Genomic DNA, 21,176 nt, shown 5'->3' with positions numbered 1-21,176 from the left:
CCCAGAAAAACATTTTTTAAAATATGGTCATTGTCTTAATTACAGTGAAAAGGGAAGAGAGAAAACAGATTTTCCCTATAGGCTATCCCATCCAGGGATCTCATGGAAGCTGAGGGTGAGCTTGAAGGGTTCTCACATGCCCAACATTGATGTAAAGATCTTTGCCTCCCTTTCATTCTCACTGCTCTCTCCCCAGGACAGTCTTCATGTTTGTTCATTTGGCCCAATAGCTTGAGGTGAAGTTTTCCATCTTCTCTCTCACATCTCTGTTAGGATCACCTTATACCTAACCCCGCTACTCAAAATCCTAAGGAAGCAACTTTCCGCCCCAGCCAAATATGATTTCTACTCCCCTACCTGACTTTTGAAACCCTCAATGGGGCTACTTTTCCAGGATACATTTTTCTAACTTTATTATCAATTATCAAGATGTAGCAAAATAAAAATTCTAACAAAGGATTTCCAGCTTTTTAGCAAATGGATGGAGGAAGGAGCTACTTAGAGGGCCATCCAGTATCCATGGTTCATCCAGCCATCTAAGGGATTGCCTTCTGTGCCTTCAGCTCCATTACAACTTTCTTATTTAATATTCTTGGACCGCCTCTTTATGTTTGTTATTAAAAGGCAAAGTAGGACATGGTTCAGCCTATTTTGAGCCTTATTCAATTTATTTCAAAATGCACTCCATATTGTGTGTGTGTGTGTGTGTGTGTGTGTGTGTGTGTGTGTGTGTGTATGGGTGAGTGTGTTTTTTGTGTGTAAAAAATCTTCTTTAATGAAAGAATATTTTCTGGAATTTCTACATAAGTGCCTTGGGCTACTTTCCTAACTCACTATTTCCATCACTCAGAGAGAGGGAGCACACACGGCTGGCTTCCTTTTGTACCCCAGATCACGATCCACTCAGCAAATCGTTACCTTTCTCTTGGCCTGCTGGGGGAGGAGGGGAGGAGGATTGGGCAGAAAGAGGGAAAGGGGCAAGAAAGAATAATGACAGGTTGGATGATATAAAAGATTTTCTGCCTCTGAAGAGTGAAAGCCCTGCCCCAGCCCTTCCTCCCCCCACAAACTTAAGTTAGGATCTTGGTGTGTGGGTTAATCCTGGGAAGGCTGGCATGCCAGGGCTGGTTGAGGGAGGGTGAGGCTGTGTCTGGGGAATCTTGGGCTTCTTTCTCGTTATTATTAGTGAGAAACCATGCATATTTTAAAAGGAAGCCTTTAAAGAATCTCTTCCCCAGTGGAATTAAATGTGTTAGTATCTCACTTAATTAAACATTATCCATTGCCTTTCCCATTCGAGTCTGGTGAAATGGACAGAATTGATTTTGTTCCCCTTCCATTCCTTTGGGGGTATAATTGCACGATTATGACACTGCCAGGATGGGTTACACAGCTTAAGGTGGAAAAATGTTGTCTCAGCAGAGTCGAAGAAAAACATTGGAGCGAATGTCATCTGTAACCCAGAATTCTTGTTCTGCTCTCATTCTTTAGTCCTTGGCAGCAAAGGGAGAATGGCCTTTGGGGGGGCTAAAATGGTCTATTTTCTATCCAGATATTTCCATTTTTCTCAGTGATATTCTCTGCCTTCTACTCTAACATGTGTTGAGAAAGAAAATCAGGGCTACTTGAAATGTAATGAATTAGGAGACTCAGTGGATCCAGAGGACCTGAGTTCAAATCCCAGCTCTAAAAAGGGTAAGAAGATGAGCTATTAGCTTGAGAGGCAGGAGACATTGATTCCCATCTCAACTCAAAGCCTTCCTAGCTGTATGTCCCTGGGGAGGGCACCCACCTTTCTGGTTCTCAGTGTCCTTATATGTAAAGAAGGGAGTTGGTCTCCAAAATCCATTTCAGCTCTGAATCTATAACCCTGTTAATGTGTGTGAAATTGAGTAAATCACTCAATCATTCTAAGTCTTAGTTTCAACGTAATATTTTTGTTTTGTGTTATGTTGTGGTTGTTATTGTTTTAAAAAGGGAGAGAGTGAGTTTGACAAAGTGTCTTCCAGTTTTATATCTAAGAATTGGTTTTGAGCCCATTTTTGAATCTAAAGAAGTAAGCTCAAAAGGGACATGAAAATTGTCTTTAAATATTTTCATTACCTTCCTATGAAAGAAAATTGGGTCTTATTCTACTAGGCCCTAAAAGGCAAAGCTAGGATCCAGAAGAAGCTGCTGAGAGAGCAAGATGGAGACTCACGGTCACGACAAATGTCTTCTCCAGTAGAGTGATCGCAAGGAAGAGCGGGCTGCCTCAAGAGATGATGAGGACATCTCTAAGCTAGGGCCACTAAGGAAAGAATAGCAGTGTTGGCTAAGAGGTCTTAGGGGAATGGGTTATATCACAGGGCTACTGAGGTTCCTTCCAACTCCAAACTCCCAGATGCTGACAATGAACATGATGCCCTTTGGGCAGCAATTGTTTTGTCTTCCCTAACAGATCATAAACTCTTCAAGAGCAGAGTTGTTTTGCCCATCTCCTGCACCCCCTCTAGCCATTTGTTTGTTGCTATGTCTATAGTAGTTGCTAAATTAATACCATTTGATCCTGTTAATGTATTAATTAACTCGAGAATTTAAAGTTCTCTCTGCTGATATATACTTACTGGTTTGGTTGGATAACTATATTTAGCTGAAGCTCTAAGAAATAGGGATGCGTAAGTAAGAATATTTATCCATTTATTTTAGTCGATTTCATTCGATTTGTAGCCACTCTGTGAAGCTCCAATGGATATATAGTCTTTACTGCTCTGAGTATGGTGTAGATAGCAGCCTACATGTACATACTTTGGCATTCTGTGCTCCTGAACATCACCCATTGATCTCGTGGATTCCCTTGAGATTTTGTTTTATTTTGTGATGTATTTATATGGATATATATGTTGATAGCACAATGTTGTTCATAGATTGTATTATAGCCTTGCTATTGGATCAACTCCCTTCTTCATATGGTCATATATTTTTTATATAAATTTTATGTGATTTCTTCCAATTTCTCATGCCAATGCCTTGCCGCCTGCTCACTTTTGCTGTGCATGTTTCCATTGGCCCTTGGGTGATCCACAGCATTCATTTCTATGGAGAATCTCATGTTTATGGCATACAAACAAGAAGAGTATATTTTAGCTTTGAAAACCGAGGATAATTTCAGGATCTCACCTTTTGAACCCTAGGGAGCTTTAAAAAGATCTTGACTTCTAAAAGGTCCCCCAATTTCCATAACCATATATTCAATATTGGGCTGAGTGATTATGTTAAGTATGAGATCATGGGAGAAGAAATTGCTGATGGAATTAAGATAGTTGGTGTAATGAAGCCCCCGGCTGACCTTTGAGGGATGGGTACGGAAGGCACCGATCTTTTATCTCAAAGCTCCTTTTGAATGTCCACAATCCACTCTGGCCATGATTAATCCCTAACATGTCATGTCTACTCGTGCCAGAAAGCCTCACTTCCCCACTGTCAGTCAGGGATCAGTGTATGTCACTGCACTGGATTCTGGGCAGTTGTTTGGAAGAGGGTCACTCATCTCTCTCTTGGTGATCCCTTCACAACTCAGTCCTGCCAGGGAAAGGTCAATCCTTCAAGCCTCATTCATAGGGGATTATTATTTGTCTTCTTTCCCTAGAAAAATGATGCCCAAGTGATGTCAAGCTTCAAAATATAATCCGAGTGGGGGAAGTTGTAGGGAGACAGGAAGAAATTCACAAGGGGACAATTCTCAGTTAACTGATTTTAGCGGCATGAAATGTCTGTCACTTTACCTTTCTGTCGGCTAGCATGGAACTTATCACTAGCATTGCATGGTGGAGTCTTAATGAATGTTTATTTAATTCACTTGAATTCCAGTATTCAGTATACATTTTGGATCATTTTTTTCTTCACATTTGTGAAGGGTAGACACACTTTGTGGATCCTTGTGTACACAAGGGAAACAATCAACAAACGGGATTGCGTCAGTGAAATGTAAGCTCCTTAAGGGTAGGGACTGTTTGAATCTCGTAATTTCCTTGACAATATCAATCACCGTACCTGATTCACAGAAGGTTCTGAGTAAGAGTCCAGTTAACTCCACTAGGTTACTTGGGTTTGGATTAGATTTTACTTGAACTTTGCCATGATGCCGACACTTACATACATATATGCACGTGTAGTTCTAGCAGGAATTCAAAAAGGTTCCAGAGATTTGCTCAATTTCCAATTAATTCACTAAAATCTATCAAGTGGGGAAGTTATCACTTTATCCATTGAACCTCAGCATCCTATATGGAAAATGGGGCTAACAATATTTTCTATACCTTCCCTATTGCTTTTTGTGTGAGATTCATGTGAGGTAATTGATAGATGATTAGATAAATAAATCTATCTGTCTATGTATCTTTCTTTCTATCTGTCTTTCTTTCTACCTATGGATAATATGACTACTTTTCAAAACAAAATATCATATAAATGTCACATGTTATTACTGAGAAAGTAGGAGCAAATTTTTTAAAGGTCAGAATTTGAATGAGGGTGGAGGAGTTGTTGGAAAGAATTCTAGACTAGGTAAACAGCACAAACATTATTTAAAATGGAAATATCATATATTTTACGGGCAATGTGAGGTGTGTGTGGGTGTGTGTCTGTGTGTGTGTTTGTGTGTCTGTATGTGTGCATTTGGTTTTTAGAGAGTTCTGAGCCGTTGCGCTTCCATTCCTGGTGATAACAGGAATCTTTCCCTCTTCTACCTTTAGTGGATCAGGATCCTCTAAATCATATGTAGAGAAAATTACCAGGAACCAAATTAAAGTTTCAAAAATCATAAATGTGCTTTCTTAGCATACTAGAGTATATAACCTTTACAAGATTAGCTTGATCTTGAGGAGAAACTACCCAGTTTTCACTGTTCCCATCTTTCTCTGAGGGAGGGATGTGGGGGGCTGATACTCAGAGCTTAATAGAGGAAGAGTGAGGTACGAGGAAGCCTTCCAGTATGCCCATCCTGTGGGTTTCCAAACATTCGAGGAAATATAAATTGGCTGCCTAATCAGCTCAAATGGGTTCATGGGTTTCTCATTTTTTGTGCAACAGGTCATTAACCATAAAGTTATACATTTGGAGTTGGAAGGGACCATCAGGTAATTCAGTCTAGTCTTGCTCCCTCACCTTAGATATGAAGAATGAGAGGTGAATGTAGAGGAGGGACTAGCCCAAGATAACCCATGGATAAGTGATCAGAATCAAGATTAGGACTCTGTCTTCTGCAAGAAGAAGGACCCTCTTTCAACCACCATACTCAGCTTCTTGATCTCTGTGTTAAAAGAGTACAACGTTGATCCTTGGAAAAATATGGGGAACATGATAAAGCAATTTACGAGAATCTCTAGATGTGTCACAAGAAAATCCTAAAGCACAAGGGATCATCACAGCTTCCCATTATAGGATCATGGAGTACTCGTATTCAGAAGGACCTTATATGTTATCAAGTTCAATGTCTTTATTTTTCAGAAAATTGAGGTGAAATGAAGAAATAAGTCATTTCTGTCCCTTTAAAGCAGGTGAGAAGATGCACAATCAATCTCAGGATTGGAAAAGTCTTTGAAGACCTTTTGAATGTAATGGAATGGAATGACACTGACAAAAAGTGTGTTCAATTGACTAAGAGATTTATGTCACATGCAGTGGACCCTGTATAAAGGCCAATCAGTCAATGAACATTTACTAAGGGTTCCCTAGTTGCAAAGGTCCACTCAGCTAAAACCTGGGGCTACAAATATTCAAAAGGAAAACAGTTCTTGTTCCCAAGGAGTTTATAATCTTAAAATTGTGTGGGAATATGGGAAGAGAACACATGAAAAGAAGAAGAAAAGGATGAGAGGAAATACATATATGGTGCAAGATGGAGAATTCTAAAGGAATAGAGAGTGGTGGAAAATGAAGCATTGAATTAGTGTCATTAAGGAGATTTACAATGTGGTCAACCAGGGGAAAGAATATTACAGCAAACTCCCGAGGAAGAAGCATCTTAGAAGAATGCACTAAGCTTAGATTTTCACTGCTCCCCAACTCCCACTAGCCCATTCCTTTGATCAAAGAAAGATGTCGCAAGCTTGAATAGATGGATTGAGGATGTAGTACTTCCCGGGGTCCCACTTGTCTCTTTGGCGCATCCCCAGATCACCTAATAGCAACATTTGTTTTGGAATCAAGGGCAGACAATAAGTAGATTAATAGCGAGGAAACCAAGCCAAGTTTATGGGTAATTTTTTTTGGGTATTCCATCATTATGACCAAAAAGCTTCAATGTTCAAGGAACTGTGCCTTAGCCCTCTGCCACATTCACAATCTAAGATTGAATCTCTTTTCTCTTGGACTCCACAAACTTTTGGGGAGAAGTTTCATACCAACTCTGCCTTTTTCTCACCAGCTCTTCTTCAAAGTAGAATCTGCCAGACTGGTCATTTTTCTGTGACTTAAGTCTAAGCAGTGTAACTGAGATCTTTCTAGTTCATGGCAATGACGAGGTTAAACTCATGGTCTAGGAGAAGGATCATAACTTTTAATTCTTTGGAATCAGCAGCATTTTTAACACATAGTTGAAGTTTAATAAGTAGACTTCTTAGTTGTGTTGACAAGAGGTAACTTTTTTTAAAGCACTATATTTATCATCAGAAAACCTGCATTTATTGAATGTTAACTCGGATATTTAAGTATCACCTTTTTCAGAGGGTTGACAATAAGGAAAGGATGCCATCTCTCTGCCTGGCAGATAAGATAAGCCTCTGGACTATGAAATGACCACTGGTCCTTGATAGTGTAAGCATGTCCAGGAGACAAGCCCTAAGAGCTTGAGATGGAGTGTTCTGTAGTTAGTGAGTGAATAAAGGCATGGGATAGAAGCCAAATGAGAAAATCAGAGACACAGAGAGTGATTGGCTAGGGATGTCACCATTTTTCCACTAAAGGAGTATTAGTTATGATTAACTCTGTGTGTGTGTGTGTGTGTGTGTGTGTGTGTGTGTGTGTGTGTGTAAGAAAGAGATAGAGACAGAGGAAAAAAGACAGAGATAGAGATAGAGAAAGAGACAGCAAGAGAAACAGAGAGACAAAGACTGAGAAAAATGAGACAGAGCATAGAGAAAAATGAGAGACACACAGAGCAGAAACAGTGAGACACAGAGACACAGAGACAGAGACATACAGATAGTGGTAGTGGGAAGAAGAAAGAGAGTGAGGAGAGGCAGAGGAAGAGAGACAGAGAGATAGAAAGACACACACAGAGGGAGGAAGAAAAAGAGAGGAGAGACAGAGAGATAGAGACAGGAATAGAGAGAGAAACACACAGGGAAAGGTAGAAGGAGATACAGTAAGAAACAGAGACAGAGATAGAGAGAAAAACAGAGGGAGATATAGTGAGAAAGAGAGACACACAGAGAGAAACAGACACACAGAGAGAGGTAGAGAGAGAGAAAGAGAGAGAGAGAGAAGAAAAACAGAGACAAATATAGAGGAAGAGAGAGGCAGAGAGACACAGAGATAGAGAGACAGACAGACAATACACACACACACACACACACACACACACACACACACAGAGTGAGTGTGTCAGACAGAGACAGACAGAGAGACAGAGACAAGGAGAAACAGAGAGACTGCATATGTGTAAATGTCCATCTCTCTGTAGCAGTGTGTGAGGTCAGCAATGCTCTTTCACTTCCTTCTCGAACACCTTTTAAAGCCGAGTTGTTTCAAGCTGAAAAATGTAGGGGCTGTTGTTTATAAATTCTCCTGGGTATAAAACATGCATATTCTAAAACCCACCTGAGCAAGCAAGCTTTGAGGTGACAAGCTAACCCAATCCTGAAAAAAAAAAATCGAGCAGGATCTCCAGGGAGACAATTTCTCTCCTCCTTCTCTCCTTTAGTGGATGGCTCCTGCAGGAGTTGGTAATTAAAATGCTAGCCAGCAGTGAGCTGCAAAGCCCCACTGGATTATCAGGGAAAGGGGACTTTGAGGCATTGTCTGCAAGAGCATCCTTGAGGGTGGGGTGGCCCAGCGCCAGGTCTCCTGGGAGGGGAGGGGGGTGTGAAATGGAAGGAAGGCAGCTGGCTTCCAAGATAGCCCCCAGAGTATCCTGTTTCTGATGGCGGTGGTCCCCCTTGTCGCGATCCTGGTTTGGAGATACCCACCCCATGCCTTTCTCCCCCTCCTCCCCCTTAATGGTGGGCTTTTACAAGCAGGTTCCTAATTGTTCCATGTCATTCATCAGGAATTTAAAGTCTGTAAGGCAGTGATTGGAAGCCAGATTGCAGGGAGAGATTCCCGTACCACCCATGACTTCCCCATTGTCTCCCCTGTTTTAAATGAGATGACGCCACCGGGCCAGGTTTCTCAGAACAGCTCCCAATGTAAACAGAGCAGGGGCCTGGTCAGTGTTTTGCTAAGCCTCCTGGCCCCCTCGCCCCCTTCTCTGTTCCCCAGAATCGGTGCTGGAGCCCTGCCAGGGTGGGGTGTTAACTGCAGCATTCTTTCAGACAACTGTTTCAGGGAGCTCATCAGGATTTGGGGGCTGGGGTAATTAAAAGCTAGGTAACCTCTGGAGAGGTTTTGATAGAGTAAACATGAGGAAAAGAATAATTGGGAAGGGAGCAAAGTAAGGCTCAAGGGTGGGCGTTTCTGCCAGCATCCAGTTTATTTCTTTTGTCCTGAGACTAAAACCTCTTCATCAGTTGGAAGCAGTTTCAAATTCCTTTTTGGAGCTCGTTGAACTTGGGACGGGGAGTGGGCACAGCCCAGATCTCAGAACGTACCTTGGCCCACTGATCTGTAAGAGATTGTGAGAAGAGAAGGGTACAATCTCTGAAACAGAGGTTGAAAGCAGTCTTTTTTTCCTGCGGGAAGAGATATTTGGGGATGTGCTAGGTACCTTCAGCTAAGTCCCAGAAGGATCCAGGAAGGGGTTTGTTTGTTTGTTTCACTCCTCTCTTTGTTTCAAACTCAATGATGATGAGGACCCTTGTGCAAAGACAAAATTAATTAAAGCAAATATGAAAATATTATTATTATTTAATCAGGGAGTCTGAGGGCTGATATATGACAAGACAACATGCTTCATTATTGTTGTTTGTTTGTTTTTCTGTTCCTTGTCGTCTCATATCTTTGTTTCTGCTATTAATTTATGAATATGTTTTGTTTCGGTGTGAATAACATTTCTCAGCAAATGCCTAAACAAACACACTCCATATTATATTCCCTTAAAGGAGTTCATCAGAAGCTAACAGAAAGGGGAGCTGTCCTTGGACAGAAACAACATGATTCTGACGTTGATGACCATCGGAGTTGACCAGAATCTTGTATTTCCAGAGTTACTTTCCTTGGGGTTTGCTTGGTGTTGGGTGCTATTGTTTTGATTCACCTCCTTGATTTCTATCACTTCAGGAAGACCTTCCCTTGGAAGGCTGATTTTTTATATTTAACATTTTTTTACAAAGCAGATATATTCCATTATATTCACCTATCCAATTTTGAGCAACTGTTGCTCAATAGAGGCAGCCAGGTGGCACAACGGACAGAGTACCATGCTTAGAGTTAGGAAGACTCATCATCTACCTGAGTTCAAATCTGGACTCAGATATTTATTAGTTATATGACTCTGGCCAAGTCACTTAATCCTGTTTGTCTTAGATCCCTCATCTGTAATATGAGCTGGTGAAAGAAATGGCAAAACACTCCAGTATTTCTGTCAGAAAATCCCAATCGAAAATGCCAAATGAGTTCAAGCAAAATTGGACAGCAAGGAACAACAATAAACCCCAAGTGATGCCCCTGAGAGGCAAATGGTTTCAGAAACTTTAATGTGCTATGTGAATATCAGCTTCTGGGCTGCAAATACACAGATTTGCAGATCCCTGATTGAATTAGGGAAAGAAAATGGGTCAGTTTGTCTTTGAGAAATTGAAAACTTATTTTAATGACCTCTTTTCTTTGGGAAACAAGGGCTCATCTATTTTTACCACCAGTTTTCTCCCAATAATATGGTATGAGCACGACTAATGGAACACTACAATCTTAACAAATCCATCAATTATCAGAGTCTCCTTGCAGAGTTCTGAGCCTGCTTTTCATAAGCAGTCTGATTTGTCTTAGGTTCCTTTAAGTGTCATGGCTCAATGTCTTTCTCTTCTCTACAGGACAGGTGTTCAAATAATATACCCAATGAAACTGGATATATAAATAAATGTATGTCTATATATACATATAGATACACAGTACAAAAATATGTAGATGGAGAGATACATAGGTAGATACATATATGCATATATAAATAGATGCATAGATAAATAGGTAGAAGGAGGGAGAAATAGAGGGAAGAAGGAAGGAAGGAAGGAAGGAAGGAAGAAGGAAGGAAGGAAGAGAGGAAGGAAGGGAGGAAAGAAGGAAGGGAGGGAGGGAGGGAAGGAGGAAGGAAGAAGGAAGGAAGGAAGAAGGAAGGAAAAAAGGAAGGAAGGAAAGAAGGAAGAAAAGAAGGGAGGAAGGAAGAAAGGAAGGAAGGAAAGAAGGAAGGAAGGAAAGAGGGAAGGAAGGAAGGAAGGAAGGAAGGAAAGAAGGAAGGAAAGAAGAAAGAAAAGGAGGGAAGGAGGGAAGAAATAAGAATACCTGAATTTATAAAGTCCTACACTCAGAACCATAGGGCTTGGAATGGGGGTAGAGGATGAAGTTAGTGACACTACTCAAATTTGGTCTCAGAGGAGGACTGTGACTTTTGGATCTTTGTTGTGTTATTTACCACTAAAGACACACTTGTTGCCAAACTCCAAGGGCAATGTCACTATCCAGCTGTATCTGGGAAGTACAGAAGAAGATGGTGGGTGAGGGAATCCCCCTTTTTCCTGCTCCAGTTTAGATTTGGGGAGCAAAGAGGGGGAACAACAATATTTCTTAGAGCTGGATCCTTCTTCCCTCTCCTTAGAGATGTCAAACATGTTCAGGCTTGGTTCTTCCATGCTTGGAGCAAAAAATAATAATAACAACACTGAAAGCAAAGCCCTGGAGGCTACACCAATTGCTGAATGTTTCCATTGATTTATTTTACTTAAAGGATAGGCCCTAAAAATGTTTTCTTTATGAAAGCATGTTTTCCTTCGGGAGCTTGCTTTGTTTTCCTTAGGGAGCTTGCTTGGCTGCCTTCTCCAAGCCCAGGCCACAGCAGTTGGCATTCCGGTGACCCAACCTGTGCTTGGCAACTGGTGTCTGCAGTAAAATGAACTCAGGGCAAGAACAGCGGCCACCTGTGGCAATAGGATCGGCCCACTTGATGTCAGAGGGCTTCTCTAAAGACAATTATTATGATAACTTCTAAATGCCCATGGCCAATTCAGAGACCATGAAAGGCCACCTTCAGTGTGCACTGCACCGAGGCAGATTAGCAGAAAAGGCTCTACATTCATGGATCTTATAGATTAGAAGAAAGGGCAAGAAGGGCTGGGATTGGCTGTGATGCCAGTTTCACATGACTCCATTTCAAGAATTATTGGCTCGTTCCTCTCATGTTGATCCAGAGGGTGCTCAGTGCCATCTTGGATTTAAATGTAAAATCATATCACAGAGAGAATGTACTAAAAGGGACCATTTGGAGGTATTGGAATTAACCACTTTGTGGCTGAGAAAACTAAGGCCCATGAAGCAAATTGAATTTCTAAGGTCTGACAGGAAGTGTGGGGCTGAGACAGAAGGTAGGCTCAGGTCTTCTAACTCTAGATATGGAACTCTCTGGGCTCTACCACACTGCCTTTTTGGATCATAAAGTCTCATCCTCATGGAGCTTATATTCTAATAGACAGGAATGGCAAAAATAGCTGGGGACGGTCTCAGAAAGCAGACATCAATCAATTATTACATGGGTCCATTCAATGGAGGATCATTGTTTACACACTCCCTGATCTCAATAGTCATCATATGTTCTGAACGGAAAAACCAACTGCCTAGAACATAAATTTACAAATTCAGAGATGAAATGGAGTCTTAAAAACATCTATTTCAAATCTCTCATTTTACAATTTAGAGAATTTGCTTCGACACTTGGAGAGAGACGACATCTTTGAACACGAAGGTTATCCCAATAGGTCACTGATTCAGAGTTGGAAACACTGGATCGCAACTTCCTCATTTCTTCCATGAAGAGATGGCAGCTAAGAAATGACAGGATTTGCCCAAGCTCACAATGGTCTCTTAGCAGAGGAGTAGAATTTCAAATGCCATTTTCTCCTTCTGGATCTAGTACACAGCCTCTGGCATCCCATTGCCTAAGTAGTCAGACTGATGAAATGAATTTTCTAACACATCCTTGAGGGTATAGAGAGGAAATACAGCCTAAAGGATTTGTGTGGAGCATATAGAGAAGTGTGAGAAAGAAAATTAGTCTTCCTCTCCAGAAGCCTGTATTCATGACTGGTGGATGAGTTCTTAGTGGGGAATATTGGATGCAGGGAAATGTAAAGGCCGTAAAAGCAGAGAACTGTATTGTACAAGATGGAAATCAGTGGGTTGGGTGGCCTCCAACACAGATCTCTGCCCCACATTTAGAGTGCGTGCATAGAGCCCTGAACACACTGATTTCCATGACAGGCTGTTTCTAGCTCAATAAACTTTGGAAATGTAGTTCTCTCGTAGTTGAGATATTATTCTAGAGCCCATAATGAAAGGACTTTCCATTGGTGAAAAACCAATAGACTCTTCATGAGGAAACAGTATGTCAGACCAAGTAGAGAACTTGTGGAAAGTCACTCAGGAAAATCTGTTTCAGAGCTCTATGTTAGGACCACAGGCAACTCTCGAAGTCCGTAAGGTAAAAGGGGGGTGCTTCTCTGCCTCAGTGGATGGATTTTTGCTCTGGGAGATCCCCTAGAAGTGACATCACAGATTGCACACAAAGGAAGTAGTTAAAAAAAAGTCTTCCTGACTCATTTGTTCAGTGTAGGTGACAAGTCATTTTTATATCCCCAGTGCTTAGCACAGTACTAGGAACATAGAAAGCATTCAATAAAGGCTTATTGACTTGATTTCCAGGACTTTGAGGGTGGTTCTTTATAAATTATAGTTCCTTTGTAACCACCTCTTCATGACACCGTGGACCACCTGTGGGGTTTTCTTGGCACTTACTTATTTGCTATTTCTTTTCCACTTTTATGTAGGCAGGGGTTACGTGACTTGCCCAGGATCATACACAAAAGTGTCTGAACTTTTGGACTCCGAGCCAATGGAATATCCATTGCATTTCCTAGCTGCACCTTCTTTCTCCATTAGTCATTACACTGCTCCCCCCACTCCCTTCCCAAGAAACATCCTGCCTCTCCCCCAGTTCTTGAAATGCTTAAGTAGGTAAGTAGGTGGAAGTGCTTTCTTTTCATTAAAGCTATACGCTTGTGAATTGTATTTATTTAAGACACTGGGCAGAGAATGGGTCCCTTCTATGATTTGTTCAACACTCAGGAAATGCTTCTGTGGCTCCGTGATTGCCCTCTGGGCACATCATGCCATCGTAGCCTCTGTGCAGTTCTCCCCACGTGTCAGGCCATAAAGCCTCCCTCTTTTGTGGATTCTCCTGCAATCCTAAGAAACATCAGTTCTCAGCTGGTTCTGGATGCGGTGACGAGGAAGCCGCAGGTAGCAGCTGGATTGTCTCGGGGCTAGTCTTCTCTTCCTCTCACTATAGGTTTGGGCCCCTTTTCTGGGGAAGTTTTGCTCGGTAGGTTCTTCAGGTGATTTCTTTAATACATTTTTTCCCTATGAAAATCACAAGTTGCTCTATTGACATCATAATGAGCAGCGCCTCTTCCTTGGCAAGGACAAGCAGATCCAATAGCGTTCTGAAGGTTTCCCAAGTCTCTTTGAACCATTCATGGTTTCTCTTGGGAAGAAGGAAAGATTAAGGGCCGCTATCAAGTAGAATGGGGGCTTGGATCTATTTCTGCTGAGGAATTATCATGAGAAAGGCAGCCAGGCTGGGATGGCTTGCTATAAAGTACTATTGCCTAATGATTGTCTGATCCCCAAAGGAAATGGGTCACTTCAATGGTAGTGAGTTCCTCATCACTGAAGATATTCAAGAAGACATGACATAATGATATTCCATCAATCTTTTGGAGATAGTTCCAATTCAGACAGGAGTCCAATATAGTGACTTCTGAATTCCATTCCAACTCTGAGATTCTATGATTTTCATATCCTCTGAGAACATTACAAAGACTTTAAATTCTACTTTTGTGGTCAATGTGAATAGGCCAAGGCCTTTGAATCTTTTTATTTAGGTTCTCTCCCACCTTAAGTCTTCTTTATAGATTTCCTGTGGATCCTCTCCAAATTCTGAAATTGTGCTAGATTTTCTCTCTTGTTTCCAGTGCGGAATAAATCAGTCTATTGAGTTTCTGGGCCACCCATGTCAATAAATGGTTAAGCTTGCTGAGCCCAAGGCCCTGGAACCTTCTGGTCCTGAGCCAGGTGAGCAAAGAACAGAGAAAGGCAGCACCTGCTGATGGGTTTGGAACAGCCGGGGGCCATGGACAGAATGTAAACACGTTCTGAAAACCTCCTTTCTGACTCGGTGCCAGCGTCTTTGGGGTTCCTGTCATGGAAAATATTTCGTCTGAGGTCATATAGTCAGCAAAGCAGCATTTAATACCCTCCGAGGTGCCAACTCGGTGCCCCCTTTTGTGCTAATTAAATTAACAAGGGGCTAACATTTCACGAAGCCCCAGAAGCCTGTCTTTCAATAAGCATGAGTTGTAAAAGAATGGGGAAAAATAGTGTGCCCCCTCTGAGCTGATTTCTTTCTTCCTTCTCTTAGCACGCACACACACACACACACACACACACACACACACACACACACACACACAATGTTTGCTCACTCTGACTTACAAGCACACACCCAACATTTAGAGCAGAAGTTAATGTCTGTGCTTCCTCATAAATTGGGATCTGATGCCTTAAGCTATGTTTTTTTTACTTCTATTGTTGAGTTTTGAGATTTGAGATGAGTAGAAAGGAGGTGTAGTCCTCTGAGATAATGGAGGCTGCTATTCTTCCTGGAGAGCTGAGACTTGGAGTCACTTTTTCTTACACTTACGGTGTTTGAGGGAAGAGATTCAGTGAAGGCTAGAATGGAAGTGGAATGGGGAGGGGGAAAAAAAAGCTCATTATATCCTGCTATGAGAAAAAATAAGAGCCAGCACCTAATGGAGCATCAATTATGGACTAGACTTCACCTTGAATGTTGAGATGAGAAAACAGACCAGAAAGAGTTCTTTTTAATCAATCACTCAATTAATCCCCAAGGATTGATAAAGTACTCACTAGAAATCTTAATTCCATTATGCTTCAGAATTTATTGCTTAATCTTTACACTTGGGTCGTTCCTTATTCATACAGCTTTCTGAACTGGTTCTGAATTCTCGTTAAGTTAGGAATTATACTCATCTTTTCCTCTTGTTTTTAGTGTATAACAAATCCTGGAGACCCAATAAAGTTCTGTATGAATTAGATGCTTCAGCCCTTCTGGCCATGGACCAAGTATACAAAGGAGAGAAAAACAGCAGGGGACTTAACTCTGACAATACTTTAGGAAAATCACTCTAGTACTTTAAAGCCAAATGCATGGCCAAGTAGGGATTTGAACTCAGAAATAGTGACTTTCTGCTAGGTGACTACCTACCGAAGACACACACACACACACACACACACACACACGTGTCTGTATACATATATGTATATATACATATATACACATGTCTATGTGTGTACACATATATAAATATATTTCACACATCTACACACATATATGTATGATTATATCTATGTCTATCTATAAAAACATATGTAAATGTATATTTGTATGTGTATATCTCTGTATCTCTCTTCTGTCTGATTTTCCTTCTAGCTCTTATTGTATATTCCTGATCCTAGAACTCACAAAATCACATCATTTGAGAAGAGAAAGAGAATTCAATAATAATCTAATTTATCTCACATCACTCACTCTTCCCCTAAAAAAATCCCTCTTATTACCTATGCAAAGTGCTCTATTAGCCTCATCTTATAGAATAAGTATCTTTCAAATGCATTGATATTGAAATATAAGTCCACAAATCAGGATCTGTGGGTGAGGTGGGCTGCCAGGAACTAAGGTCAAAGGGAAGAAAGAATTCTAGCATCCGTGACTATTTCTTCCAATCTGTTCCTTGGCCTTGGTCTAGTCTAACCCTTGACTCCCAACCATAATGCTTCCCAGCCTCATTTCATGTCATTCCATATCCCCATTTTGGTTTGGTGTGGTTTTCCCGGATTGATTTCCTCTTTAATGATTCCGCTTTGCTTCCCCCACGTAGGGGTTTGCCTCCAGATTCATGTCCAATAAGCTGACCTGACTCTGCTTGTCTATTTGGTCAGTTTCTTCATCTGTGAAAAGTAAGGGTTTGATGAAAGAATCTGTAAGGTCCATCATGGCATTAGAATCAGGGCTCTGGAAAGGATCCTCCAGTGTTTCTGCTTTACTGAAAAGTCTTCTCAGCTCTACTGTGTTCAAATCTAAACCTCTAAATAGATGTAGCCCCGTCTACCACACCTGTATCCCATAGCCATCATAGCAAACCTTGTCTCTTGCACTTATAGTGTATGAGTTGTTAGAGTGTCTGTCAGCCTAACCCATTCCCAAGACCATCTTCATAAATAATATTGGTGGACATAAAGTGTATTGTTTGGTCACGGAACTGACTTCCCACCAATGTCCATGACAGCCTTCAAAACCTTGAAAACCTTGATCTAGAAATAAAAAGGGACCTCAACAATCATGTAGTTCAAAGCTTTATTCTACAGATGAGAAAACTGAGACCCAGGGAGGTGGTGAATTGTCAAAAGTAATAGAAGCAAAATATATACAATGAATGGTTCAATGCTATGTCCAAAGACCTCAAAATGACTCCTTTTCTCATCATCCCACTACTGTAGTTTAGAAAACAGAAGTTGTTGGTAGATTCTGTCATTTAGATAGAGAGCATCAGAAAGACAAACAGACCATTAGTTCTATTATATCCCTAGGCATTCATGCTTATACTTTATTTTGGGGCTACTATGGAGGGGGATAATAAGGAATGTGTTATTACTTCAGCCAGCTTGGCAAATTTTCATCCCCTTTGGATAGAAGCAAATTTGCACACAGCACATAAATTGACATATGAAGCAGTAAATAATTCCATTGTGCAAGATGTTTTAATGGACTCGAGCCAAAATGCTCCATTAACCACATATCCATAGAATATTCATTGAGTTTGCATTCTGTTATAAGAAAAAGAAGGAAAGAGAGAGAGAGGGGGGGGGAGGGAGAAGGAGAGAGAGACAGAAGTAAAGACAGCAACAGAGACACAGACACACACACAGACATAGTGAGATAAACAGAGGCATAGAAGGAGGGAAAGAGGAAAGAAAGGGAGGAAGGAAGGAAAGAAAGAAAAAAGAAAGAAAGAAAGAAAGAAAAAGAAAGAAAGAAAGAAAAAAGAAAGAAAGAAAGAAAGAAAGAAAGAAAGGGAGAGAAAGAGGGAGGGAGGAAGAAGGAAGGAAGGAAGAAAGAAAATTGGGGGAAAAGGAAAAAGAAAAGGAAGAGATAAGGAAGGAAGGAAGGAAGAAAAAAGAAAGAAAGACAGAGAAGGAAGAAAGGAAGAAAGAAAGAAAGAAAAATAAAGGAAAGAGGGAAGAGGAAAGAAGGAAGTGAAAGAAAGGAAGGAAGGCGAGAAGCAGGGAAGGAAGGAAGGAAAGAAAGAAAGAAGGAAGGAAGCAAGCAAGGAAGGAAGGAAGGAAGGAAGAGGGGAGAAGCAAGAAGAAGAAAAAACAGCATAATGCAGGGAGGTTTAGAAATGTCTTCAACACCTGAGGAGGTGGGAGGGAGGAAGGAGACTTTAGAGGTATGCAAGCTTTTTTTTTTTTTTTAAGAACTTTTTTCTTTTGCTTCTTTCTTTTCCCCCAAAGGATTAAGTACAAAAATGATTAGGTTTCAGCTTTCAAAAATAATTGTCAAAATCTGAGAACAGGGTGGGAGCCTGTGCCAAATGCTCTCCTTCATTTTTTATTGTACAAAGTAGCCAAGTTTTTGTGTTGAACCCCCTGAAGTGCGTATTCAGTGCGTGTGTGTGTGTATGTATTTTTGAGTTTGTATGTGTATTCATGCACACATGCAGAAGCTGGCTTGCATTTTCAGCAACCAGAACAGTCTCCCTTCCCCGAATTGACAAACTCAGGAAATGACAGCTTCGGGATGGCATCACCATTAAGCTTAGGTTTTTCACTCCAGAAATCCCAGGATTTGGTTTCCAGGAGAAATGAGACCTCCATGGTACTTGGTTTGGATGGCTAGAGTTTCAGGCTTTTTGTTTTAGCCCCAATTGGGTGCAAAGCCCCTGAGCTTGGATTAACCTTCAGGCATTTCTGCATCCAAGAGGGCTGAAACCGCAGACCACAGCTTCTGCCAGATGCATGCCAAGAGTAAAACCCACGGACATTCTAGTCAGATTACTCAGTGCCCCCCCCACCCCCACTCCCCACAAGCCTGCCACAATTCCAGCTCCCATTTATCAATGGAATCTTTCTGGCAACGCTGAGCGCACCACGCCCAGTGCACCTGGGCCTTTGAGATCTGTGATAGAGGGAGATGGACTGTCCTGTGCTGGGTATGGAATCAGAATCCGAATCGAAGTTGGGGGAGGAAGGAGGGGGAAATACAATAGTTTTGTCACCAATGGAATGGATTGCCATTCCTTCACCCATATCTGTGCATTCATACAAGCTGACCTCCCTACCTGAATCATAATCACTCCTTATCTTCAGCTTTTAAACCCTTTATTTCTTCCTAGGCTCAGCTACATTTCCTCCTCCTTTTTGAAACTTCCCTGAATTCTCTAATTTTAAGTGTTCTCTCTCACTTCTGTTACTTTTCTTATACTATATTCTATTCCTTCAGTGTATTTGCCCCATATTACTCCCCTTTACTTCCCAGTAAAACGCAAGCTTCTTGGGTACAAGTGCTGTTTCATCTGTGGTTTGGTATTCCCAGTGCCAAGTAAGCATGGTATTTGGCATGAAGTAGACACTTAATATGTGCTTGTTGAATTAAAAGGGATGGAATCTTATCAAGCTGGATTTATTCAAAGGAGAAATCAGAGCAGAGTACCAAAGTAGGTGTCATGAAGCAAGATGAATCAACAGTGATTCTGGAAGGTCACCAATGCCAAATTCATCGCCAAACCCAGCCGTCTTCCCTCCATAGATCCCCATCCTATTGCACATCTCTGTAGGACAACTGACACAAACTCGCAACTTTGTTCATCTCTTAAGTATCTAGTACCCCTTATATTCCCGTCAAGTATCTCTATTCTGCCTTCTTTCTTGAGCTCTTTTTCCTCTTAATTTCCATGTGGCGCTGGGGATTTTTTCAAAGTGCAATCATCACATTTGTGTTCTTCTGTACCCTTTCTACACTTTCCTCTCTAAGATTTCACATATTCCTAAAATTTTAACTCTCATCTAATGCGGATAATTGCTAAATAATCATCTCCAGTTCTGCTTCCTCTTCCAAGCACAGTTTCCATATTCAAAGGACTATTGGGTGTTTCTACCTAAAAGTCTTGCCATCATCTGAAACTCAAAATCTGTGCAAAACCATGTCCTAGTACAAGAAACCTCACTATCCTTCCTGATATTCCCATTTTTAATAAGAATCACATTCTTTCTGACATTTGGATTCCTTAATTTTTCCCTCTATGTTTTCCATTTTTTCCAGTAATTTAAGGCTCCCTCTTATTCCTTTGCGGCGTCTTTGATACATAGATAAATACTACAACCACTGCAGAGAAAGCTGATGTCAGTTAAAGATGTCAATACAGATGGCTTTTATACACGGGTCTCATCTATAGGCAAGGGGGAATGCCAAAAGTGGAAAGACCAGGCCAATTTCATCCATCAAGAATAGAAATGGATTTTGAATTGTATCTGGGGCAGAAAAAAAGACAAAGCACTTTGCATATAACAGCTGCAGCAAATCCAAGAATATCTTGCTCTTAGAAAATGTGGGAAATGTTGTTGGTCACAAATTTATCTTTTTAGTCCCCATCATCTCTCAGTAAAAGTGTCAGTGACTTGTCTGGCATCACATAATCAGAATGTGTTAGAGATAACACTGGAAGCCAAATCTTCCTTCCTTCAGGGCAGGCTTTTGATCCATTATACTCCAAATATCTGTTGCAATAATACAATTCCATTCCCTTTCCTGAAATAGACATTAAAAATCACTGTGGAACTATTCCTAAGACTGAGTTGATCATAAACTTTGTACACCAGGAGAATATGTGGAACCGATATCTCAGAGTTGGAAGGGACTTCTTAGGTCAATATGAACTGGATTTCCTTCTCAACTACTCCTGAGAAGTGGTTAGACATCTAATAGCAACTTGAATGATTGCATTAACAGAAGTAGAACTGAGAAGGAATTTGAAAATCATCGATGCCTTGTTAGCAGAACAAGGAAACTGAGAAAACTGATGACCAGAGGTAGGATTTGCCCAAAGTCATGGCAAAAAGCCAAATTTTGAATCTGTGTCTTCTGTCTTCATAGAATTTGTCCTAAAACAATGCATTTCTTCACACTCCTACCCTGAAGCTGCCCACTCATCTTTTGAAATCTCCCTTGTAATTATGGAGAAAAGGGTCCTTAAATTTGACCCAAATCTTTGTGACTTCTGCCCACTGACACCAGTTCTGTATCCTGTGACTAAATAGAATGGATCTAATATCTTCTCAAGACAGCCTCCAAATATTTGGAGGCAGTTAATCTAAATCATTTTGTTTCCAAGTAAAACATTCCCAGCTTCTTCATTCCTCCTTTGTAGGAGCCTGGCCTGTCTCAGAGCTTATTTACAGTGACTGAAGGACTGAAAGAAAGAAGGGAGAAAGCTGGATTCTTTTGTACCAGACTCCACTGATCCGGCTTCCCAATCTTCCCAATGGTTTGGAAGGATTCTAAGTATTTTTGAACATTTGGTCTAGGATCATTCACCAACAGCCATACTTTTCTATTCTGTTCATTTGGCTCCTTTGACCTTGTGAATAGCATGCTTCTAATAAATATTACTTAGAATGAATGAATGAAGTAAAGAAGT

The 21,176-nt window shown here is 41.0% G+C and overlaps 1 protein-coding gene across 1 annotated transcript in view; it reads left to right on the top strand.

The window, feature by feature from the left end:
• TPRG1 (tumor protein p63 regulated 1) overlaps positions 1–21,176 on the top strand; it is a 148,862-nt gene that overhangs the window by 114,503 nt on the left and 13,183 nt on the right. The gene's annotated exons all lie outside the window — the stretch shown is intronic.

Source organism: Antechinus flavipes, chromosome 3 (genome assembly GCF_016432865.1).
Source record: "Antechinus flavipes isolate AdamAnt ecotype Samford, QLD, Australia chromosome 3, AdamAnt_v2, whole genome shotgun sequence".
Taxonomy (NCBI): Eukaryota; Metazoa; Chordata; class Mammalia; order Dasyuromorphia; family Dasyuridae; genus Antechinus; species Antechinus flavipes.
The sequence above is the reverse complement of the archived record's forward strand: the minus strand, read 5'-3'. Positions and strand labels throughout refer to the sequence as shown.